We start from the raw sequence: 8,785 nt of genomic DNA, 5'->3' as shown, positions 1-8,785 counted from the left end.
AAAGTGGCAAAACTCAAAGACAAAAAGAGAATCCTAAAAGCAGCAAGAGAGAAACAGCTAATAGCATACAAGGGAGCTTCAATAAGGCTACCATCAGATTTCTCAATAGAAACACTACAAGCCAGAGGGAATGGCAAAAAATATTCCAAACAATGAAAAACAAAGGCCTACAATCAAGACTAGCCTACCCAGCAAGGCTCTCATTCAAAACGGAAGGTGAAATAAGGAGTTTGCCAGACAAAAGAAGGCTGAAATAATACATCTCCACCAAACCAGACTGCAAGAGATGCTAAAGGGTCTGCTTTAAGAAGATGAAGAAACAGAAAGAGACAGAGAGGAACACAAGTACAAAGGGAAAAAATGACAATGAATAAGTACCTATCAATAATAACCTTAAATGTAAATGGATTAAATGCACCAATCAAAAGACATAGGGTAGCTGAATGGATTAGAAAGCATGGCCCACATATATGCTGTCTACAAGAGACCCACCTCAGAACTAAACATCTACACAGACTGAAAGTGAAGGGATGGAAAAAATATTTGAAGCAAATGGACATGAAAAAACAGCTGGGGTAGCCGTACTTATATCAGACAAAACAGATTCCACAACAAAGGCCATAAAAAGAGACAAAGAAGGACATTTCATAATGCTGAAGGGAACAATCCATCAAGAAGATATAACCCTTGTAAACATATATACACCCAACATAGGAGCACCCAAATATGTATGGGAAATCTTGGAGGACTTCAAGAAGAATATTGACAGCAACACACTCATAGTAGGGGACTTTAACACCACATTGTCAACAATGGACAGATCTTCGAAGCAAAGAAACACCAAAGGTATTGAGGCACTGAACAACACTCTAGATCAAATGGACTTAATTGATGTATACAGAACCTTTCACCCCAAAGAAGCAAAATATACATTCTTTTCAAATGCATATGGAACATTTTCAAAGATAGACCACATGGTAGGACATAAAACAAGCCTCAACAAGTTCAAGAAAATTGAAATTATATCAAGCATCTTCTCAGATCACAATGGCTTGAAACTAGGAAATCTTAATACCAAAAAATACATATCAAACAAAGCATGTAATCTGATCAAAATGTAATAAAATTAGAATTCAATTGTAAAAATATAATTAGTCTATTTCTGTATGTTTAATAATGGTCAAGGTACACTGAGAACCAGGTATTGCAAGCGACAGCAGCACAGCAGTGTGAGAGGACCTCCAGGCCTCTCCCTTCGAAGTTACAATCCAGACAGCAGAAGTTCAACAAAGGATTCACACAAACACATCTGAGACACTGTGCAGCAAGACACTGAAGGTGGGCTTATCTGAGCAAACAGCAGAGATGTGACTGTGAGGGGAAGAAGAGAGACAGGAGCTGTGGGCAATCCCATACTTTATGGCATCAGCAGAAGTGACAGCATAAAGGGTTGGGTGCAGTCTCCACAGTCAGAATGGGGGGGACAAACAGCAGGCAGATCTTGGTGGCTGACACACACTGAGTGTGGGTCCAGGGTCGGGGACAGAGAAGCAGTGCAAAAAAATCTCAGTGCTCCACAGCCCTCCAGCACCTGACAAAGGATCCCACCAATGTAGGAACCTGCCTGCCCCAACCCCCTGTGGCCCACACAACAGTAAAACTCTCACTCAGAAGATTGCAGAAGGGCTGAAAAAACTCTTTCAAGCCTAAGTGGTCTGTATTCATTGTGGCAAAAGCCATGAGGAAGAGCAGAAGTGTGGATACCTGAACCCACTTCCCCACCCCGGCGCACCCCTCCCCTCCCCACCGCAGTGCAACCTGGCAAATCAAAACCACAATGAGGTACCACCTCACACCTCTTAGAATGGCTATTACCTACAAGATAATAAATAAGTTTTAGAAGGATGTGGAGAAAAAGGAGCTATCGCACACTGCTGGTGGGAATTAAAATTGGTCAGTCTCTATGGAAAACAATATGGATGTTCCTCAAGAAAATTAAGAACAGGAATCCCTCTTCTGGGTGTCTACCCAAAAAATATTGAAGACATTTACTTGTAAATATACATATATATGTATATGACAGGTCTGTCCAGAAAAAGTCCAGTCATTATCAACCTATGAAAACAGTTTGTGTGACATCTATGTAAACTGGCAGCCGAGGAGAGTGGACAGCAATGAGCATGCATGAACAATGAAGACTTCACTGTACTAGTCAGTGGGGACAGTAGACACCCCACTGAGTGAACATGTATACTGTGTGGTCATCACATTCAAAATGACTGAGTGAGTAGAGCAACGAATCTGCATCAAGTTTTGAGTTAAGCTTGAACATTCCTCCATGAAAACTATCGGGATGATTCTGAAGGCTGCAGCTATGGGCAACTGGTGATTGGCAGCTTCATCATGACAACCCACGCACTCATGCATCACATCTTATGCAGAGTTTTTTGGTGAAACATCAAATCATCTAGAAGTTTCTTGCTTTTCAAAGTTTATTCTCAGACTTACAACTGGATATCTGCTCTCTCATGTTTATTGCAGCATTATTTATGATAGCCAAGACACAGAAACAACCTAAGTGTCCATTAGTGGGGAATGGATAGAAGAGTTGTGAGATTAGATAGGTAGGTAGACAGACAGACAGACAGATAGGTAGGTAGATAGGTAGAAAGATAGATAGAAAGATAGATAGATAGATAGATAGATAGAATGTTATTCAGCCATGAGAAAGAAGAAAGTCTTGTCATTTGTGACAACCTGTATGAACCCAGAGGACATTATGCCAGTGACATATGCCAGGCAGAGAATGAGAAATATTGTATGACCTCATTCTGTGTGGAATTAAAACTTCTTTAAAAAGTCAAACTAATAGAAACATAGAATGGTGGTTACCAGGGGCTGGGGGAAATGAGGAGGTGAGGGCGAAGGGCACAGCTTTCAGTTGTATGATGAATAGGGCTAGTGAATACCCAACAGATTAAATTACTGTGTCAATGAGCCTGTCTCACATGCTCTTATTCCCACATCCAGGCTATTGCTCACTCACTCTGTCACTCCTCATCTTCCCAGCGCTCTTGGGAAAAGTTCACATTTCAAGAACTGCGAGACACATAAGTTGACCTCATCCTGACAGGGCTTTACTCAAGGAAGCACAACTCCTCTCCCATATAAATCCCTACAAGTCTGCGTCCAGGCTGTCTCAGCCTGGAAATATCAGGAGACTCCATGATGGAAATAACTCCAACTTCTGCCTACAGAAGTTTGGTGGAAACATCTTTTCTTTGTGGACTTGGAAAGGCAGACTCAGAGCCTAAGAACTGAGCTGCGAATTACAGGCTTTGGAGATGGCTTGTTAGCGTCATAGCTGGACTAGGTTGAACCAGGTAGGTAAGTGTGGTTACTAGATTCAGGGCTGAGAACTGGATGCTGAATTGAGCTAGGAAGAATCTCCTAGTTCTCTGAGAACACAGGCTATTCTCTTTCCCTTCTACCACCTGCATTCTCCAAGGGCTCCCCCCTCGTCTTTCTCTCCCCCTGTCCTTCTCTCTCCTTCCCTCCCTACCTTCCTACCCCCTTGTCCTCCAAATCCACTTACTGGGCTATTTTTTCTCTTGATATCATCTCTGAGGCATGAGTCAAACTTGCTTCAGTTTTCTCTGTGGTAATGACATTAGACCTTGGAGACAGAAGGATGCCTCACACAGACGCAGGTAGATATCCTCCTGGCCCAAAGAAGAAAATCTGGGGTAGAAGATAAATTGTAGAAAGTGTGGGAATATTTATAATTTCTGTACCAATAGAACTCAATTCTCCAAACTCCTCATTACACAAATGGTCCACAATTTCACCTCTATTCCCTGAAGAGATCAGTTTCCTATGGGGGCTGGGACATGGCAGTAAGAAGCTTCTATTGATTATTTTGGGTCTTCAGGAGGCAACCTGGGGCAGACTGTATCTTTCCCAACTTGCTCTGCACTCTTGTCTCAGGGAGCAAGCTGTCATAGTCCCCTAAACTCTGTCTTCCCCAGGACCATAGGGAAAGTTGCCATCTTCTTCAAAACAGTATTGCTCATCGCGTAACCAAGAAACGATTCCCTGCATTCACCCAGTGATGTCACGCCAAGAAGCAAGGCTGCCTCCAACCTGCTTAACCTCAAGAGGGCAGCCCTCAGTAGAGGTACCTCAGCTCCCTTCCAACTCTGCTGATGGGGCAAGTAGAATCTGACCTACAGGCATGCAGAGGGAGGTTGGCTGAATGCGTCTGCAGCCAGATCCTCATTCTGAGTGTTGGTCCTAGTGGGGCAGCAGTGATAGTGTCTGCCTTTGCATTTCTAGGAATTCAGTTTTGTGAGGTCACTGTTAGATGATCAGGTCATGTATCCACTCAATAAACACCCATGGAGCTGATCGATACATTAAGTCCCAGTTTTTAAAAACATTCAGTTATGGAGATGCCCAACCACAAATAAAAAATAGAGAAAATATTACTAGGCTGTGTCATATGAAATTGCCAGTGTTTCACCATTTTTGACCAACAAAAGAATTTTTCACATGCTTGCTTCCTGGGTGCTCAGGCAGGTAGGGCTTGTGCCTGGGAGTCACCCAGTGGGAAGGTCAGATGTTTAGATACATGGGGACCAGTGTGAAGCCTGGATTCACTGGCCTGGCACCTGAGTCTGCTGTGCTGGACCTGGGTCCTGGGTCCTGCTGTGTCCACAGAGGCCAGCCTGGCACCAGGGATCACAATGGCAGCCGGGCATTTGGGCTTGTGGTAGCTGGCCTGGAGCCCAGGGCTGCACGTGTTGGTCCTGGCTATGGGGTGTGCCAGAACCTGGGTCCACGGGACCCCACACCCGGAGGTTGGGTCCACAGGAACCCAACTCAGCCTAAGGCCACAGGTGACAGCCAGGTTCTGGGGCAGACTTGGAGCTTGGGACTAAGGGGGCCAGCACTGTGACGGGGTGGACCAGGAGCCTGGGTCTTTGGGAGCTGGTCTGGATTCTAGGTCCACAGGAGCAGACATCATACTGGACAGGCCAGGAGTCCAGGGACAGGATTCAGCCTAGTGCTGGGGCAGACCCTGTAATAAACATAGGGGCACATGGATTCTTTTGAATTAGTGTTTTGGGTTTCCTCAGATATATTTCCAGAAGTGGAATCTCTGGGTCATAAGGCAGTTACATTTTTTATTTTTTGAGGTAACTCCATACTGTTTTCCACACTGGGTGCACGAATCTGCATTGCCACCAACAGTACACAAGGGTCCCTTTTCTCCACATCCTCGCCAACACTTGTTTGTTCATTTATTGATGATAGTCACTGTGACCAGTGTGAGGTGGTATCTCACTGTGGTTTTAATTTGCGTTTAACTGATAATTACTGACATTGAGCATATTTTCATGTCTATTGGCCATCTGTATGTCCTCTTTGGGGAAGTATCTGTTCAGGTCCTTTGCCCACTTTTTTCACTGGATTGTTTATTTTTTTGGTGTTGAGTTGTATAAGTTCTTTATAAATTTTGAATATTAACCCCTATCAGATGTATCATTGAAAATATATTCTCCCATTCACTGGGTTTTCTCTTCCTTTTATTGATGGTTTCCTTTGTTGTGCAAAAACTTAGTTTGATATAGTCCCATTGGTTTATTTTTCCTTTTGTTTCCCTTGCCCAAGGGGATATATCAGAAAAAAAATACTGCAACTTTGTTCTTCTTTCCCAAGATTGCTGTGGCTATTCAGGGTCTTTGGTGGTTCCATATAAATTTTTGAAATATTTGTCCTAGTTCTGTGAAATATGCTGTTGGTATATTGATATGAATTGTGTTGACCCTTTAGATTGCTTTAGGTAGTATGAACATTTTAATGATGTTAATTATTCCTATCCATGAACACAGTGTGTACTTCCACTTAATTGTATTTTCTTCAATTTCTTTCTTCAGTATCTTATAATTTTCTGAGTACAGGTCTTTTACATCCTTGGTTAAATTTATTCCTAGGGTTTTTGTTTTTGTTTCTTATGTAATTGTAAATGGGATTGTTTTCTTAGTTTCCCTTTCTGATAGATCATTATTGGTGTGTAGAAACAACTGATTGCTGGATATTTATTTTGTATCCTGCTACTTTACTAAATTTATTTATCAGTTCTAGAGTTTTTTGGTGGAATCTTTGGGTCTTCTATATATAGTATGTCATCTGCAAATAACAACAGTTTTACTTCTTCCTTTCTAATATGGATGTCTTTTAGTTTATTTCCTTGTCTGATGCTGTGGCTAGGACTTCCAGTACTATGTTGAATAATGGTGGTGAGAGTGGGCATCTTTTTCTTGTTCCCAATCTTAAGGAAAATGTTTTTAGCCTTTTCCCCATTATGTACGATATAATCTGTGGGTTTGTCACATATTACCTTTATTATGTTAAGGTATGTGCCCTCCATTACCACTTTGCTGAGAGTTTTTATCACAAATGGATGTTGGATTTTTGTTAAATGTTTTCTTCTGTATCTACTTATATGATTCCATAATTTTTATTCTTAATTTTTTATGTGGTATATCACATTAATTAATTTGCAGATGTGGAACTTGCATCCCAGGAATAAATCCCACTTGGCCATTTATTGCTGGATTCAGTTTGCTAACATTTTGCTGAGGATTTTTGCATCTATGTTCATCAGAAATATTGGCCTATAATTTTCTTTTTATGTAGTGTCTTTGTCTGGTTTTGGAATCAGGATAATGCTGGCCTCATAAAATGGAGTTGGAAGGCCCCCTCCTCTTGAATTCTTTGGGGATGGTGCAAGAAGGATAAGTGTTACCTTCTCTTTAAATGTTGTGTAAAATTTACCTGTGAAGCCATCTGGTTTAGGACCCTTGTTTGTTGGGAGCATTTTTTTTTATTACTGTTTAGATTTTGTACGTAATTGGTCTGTTCAGATTTTCTTTTTATTTCTGATTTGGTGTTGAATGTTTGTATGTTTCTAGGAAATTCTCCATTTCTTCTAGATGCTCCAATTTCTTGGCATATAATCCTTCATAGTATTTTCTTATAATCTTTTGTATTTCTGTGCTGTCATCTGCCACTTCTCTTTTATTTCTGATTTTATTTATTTGGATCCTCTCTCTTTTTTTCTTGATGAGTCTGGTTATGGTTTATCCATTTTGTTTATCTTTTCAAAGACCTAGCTCTAGGTTTCACTGATCTTTTTATTCTTTCTTTTTTACTCTATTTCACTTATTTCCAGTCTGATTTTTATTATTTCCTTTTTTCTACTCACTTTGATTTTTCTTTGTTTTTCTTTTTCTAGTTCATTTAGATGTAAGTTGAATTGTTTATTTGAGATTTTTCTTGTCTCTTGAGGTAGATATGTATTGCTATGCAGTTCCCTCTTAGAACAGTTTTTGCTGTGTCTCTTAGATTTAGGGTCATTGTGTTTTCATTTTCATTTGTCTTATGATATCTTTTGATTTTCTTCTTGATATTGTTAAAACATTTATGGTTTAGTAGCATGTTATTTAGCTTCCATGTGTTTGTGTAGTTCCCAGCTTTCTTCTTGTACATGATTTCTAGTTTTAAATCATTATAATCAGAGAAATTGCTCGATATCATTTGTCTTTTCAAATTTGTTGAGATTTGTTTTGTGGCCTGGCATGTGGTTTATTCTGGAAAATGTTCAATGAGCACTCAAAAAGAATATATATTCTGGTCTTTTTGTATAAAATGCTCTAAAAATATCAACAGAGATATCATTAGTCAGGTTGTGTATGTCCATGTAGAAGGAGATTTGATAGTGTGGGCAGAGAGTGCTCATGAACCCAAAGTATGGTGTGGAAGTTGGCCTGACAAATTATGCTGTAGCACACTGTACTGCCCTGCTGCTGGCCTGCAGGCTGCTCAGTAGGTTTGGCATGGATGAGATCTATGGGGGCCAAGTGGTTGTGATTGGGGGTGAATACAATGTGAAAAGCACTGATGGTCAACCTGGTGCCTTCACCTGCTATTTGGATGCCAGGCTTGCCAGAACTACTACTGGAAATAAAGTTTGGGGGCCCTGAACAAAGCTGTGTCTATCCCTCACAGTACCAAATAATTCCCTGATTACGATTCATAAAGCAAGGAATTCAATGCAGAAGTAGATAAGAAGCACATTGCAGATTATATGTGCCACATACTAGAAGAAGATGAGGATACATACAAGAAACTATTCCCTCAATACATAAAGAACAATGTAACTCCAGACACAATGGAGGAGATGTGGAAGCAAGCTCATGCTGCTCTACAAGAGAATCCAGTCTATGAAAAAGAAGTTATACAGAAGAGGTGGAACCGTCACCAAATGGTTCTTGCCCAGAGGAAAGATCTAGTATCTTTGAAGGAGGTAAGCTTCCTCAGAGCTCAGGAGAGAGCTGCTGAGAGCTAATAAACCAAACCCCAATATTCTATAGAGGTCTTTCATATAAAGACAACAAACTTATTGACCAATCAGTAAGTAAATAAATAAATAAACAAATAAATAATGGTGTATACATATAATGGGGCATTATTCAGCCTTAAAAGGAAAGAGGATTTTGATGCCTGTAACAGTATGGATGAACCTTGAAGACATTTTGATAAGTGAAATCAGCCAGCCACGAAAGGACAAATACTATTTGAGTCTACTTACATGAGGTACTTAGAGTATTCAAATTCATAGTCACAGAAGTTAAAATGAGATTTTCAGAGTCTGGTGGTAAGAAGGAGTAGGGAGTCATTTTTCAACAGGTACAGGTACAGACTTTAGTTTTGTGAGATG

The 8,785-nt window shown here is 40.5% G+C and overlaps 1 pseudogene; it reads left to right on the top strand.

The window, feature by feature from the left end:
• Nucleotides 1–4,630: 4,630 nt before the first annotated feature.
• LOC149999794 (large ribosomal subunit protein uL18 pseudogene) lies at nucleotides 4,631–8,413 on the top strand (annotated as a pseudogene).
• Nucleotides 8,414–8,785: the final 372 nt, after the last annotated feature.

The sequence above is a fragment of the Furipterus horrens genome, unplaced genomic scaffold, assembly GCF_987537825.1.
Source record: "Furipterus horrens unplaced genomic scaffold, mFurHor1.1.pri manual_scaffold_10, whole genome shotgun sequence".
NCBI lineage: Eukaryota > Metazoa > Chordata > Mammalia > Chiroptera > Furipteridae > Furipterus > Furipterus horrens.
The sequence above is the reverse complement of the archived record's forward strand: the minus strand, read 5'-3'. Positions and strand labels throughout refer to the sequence as shown.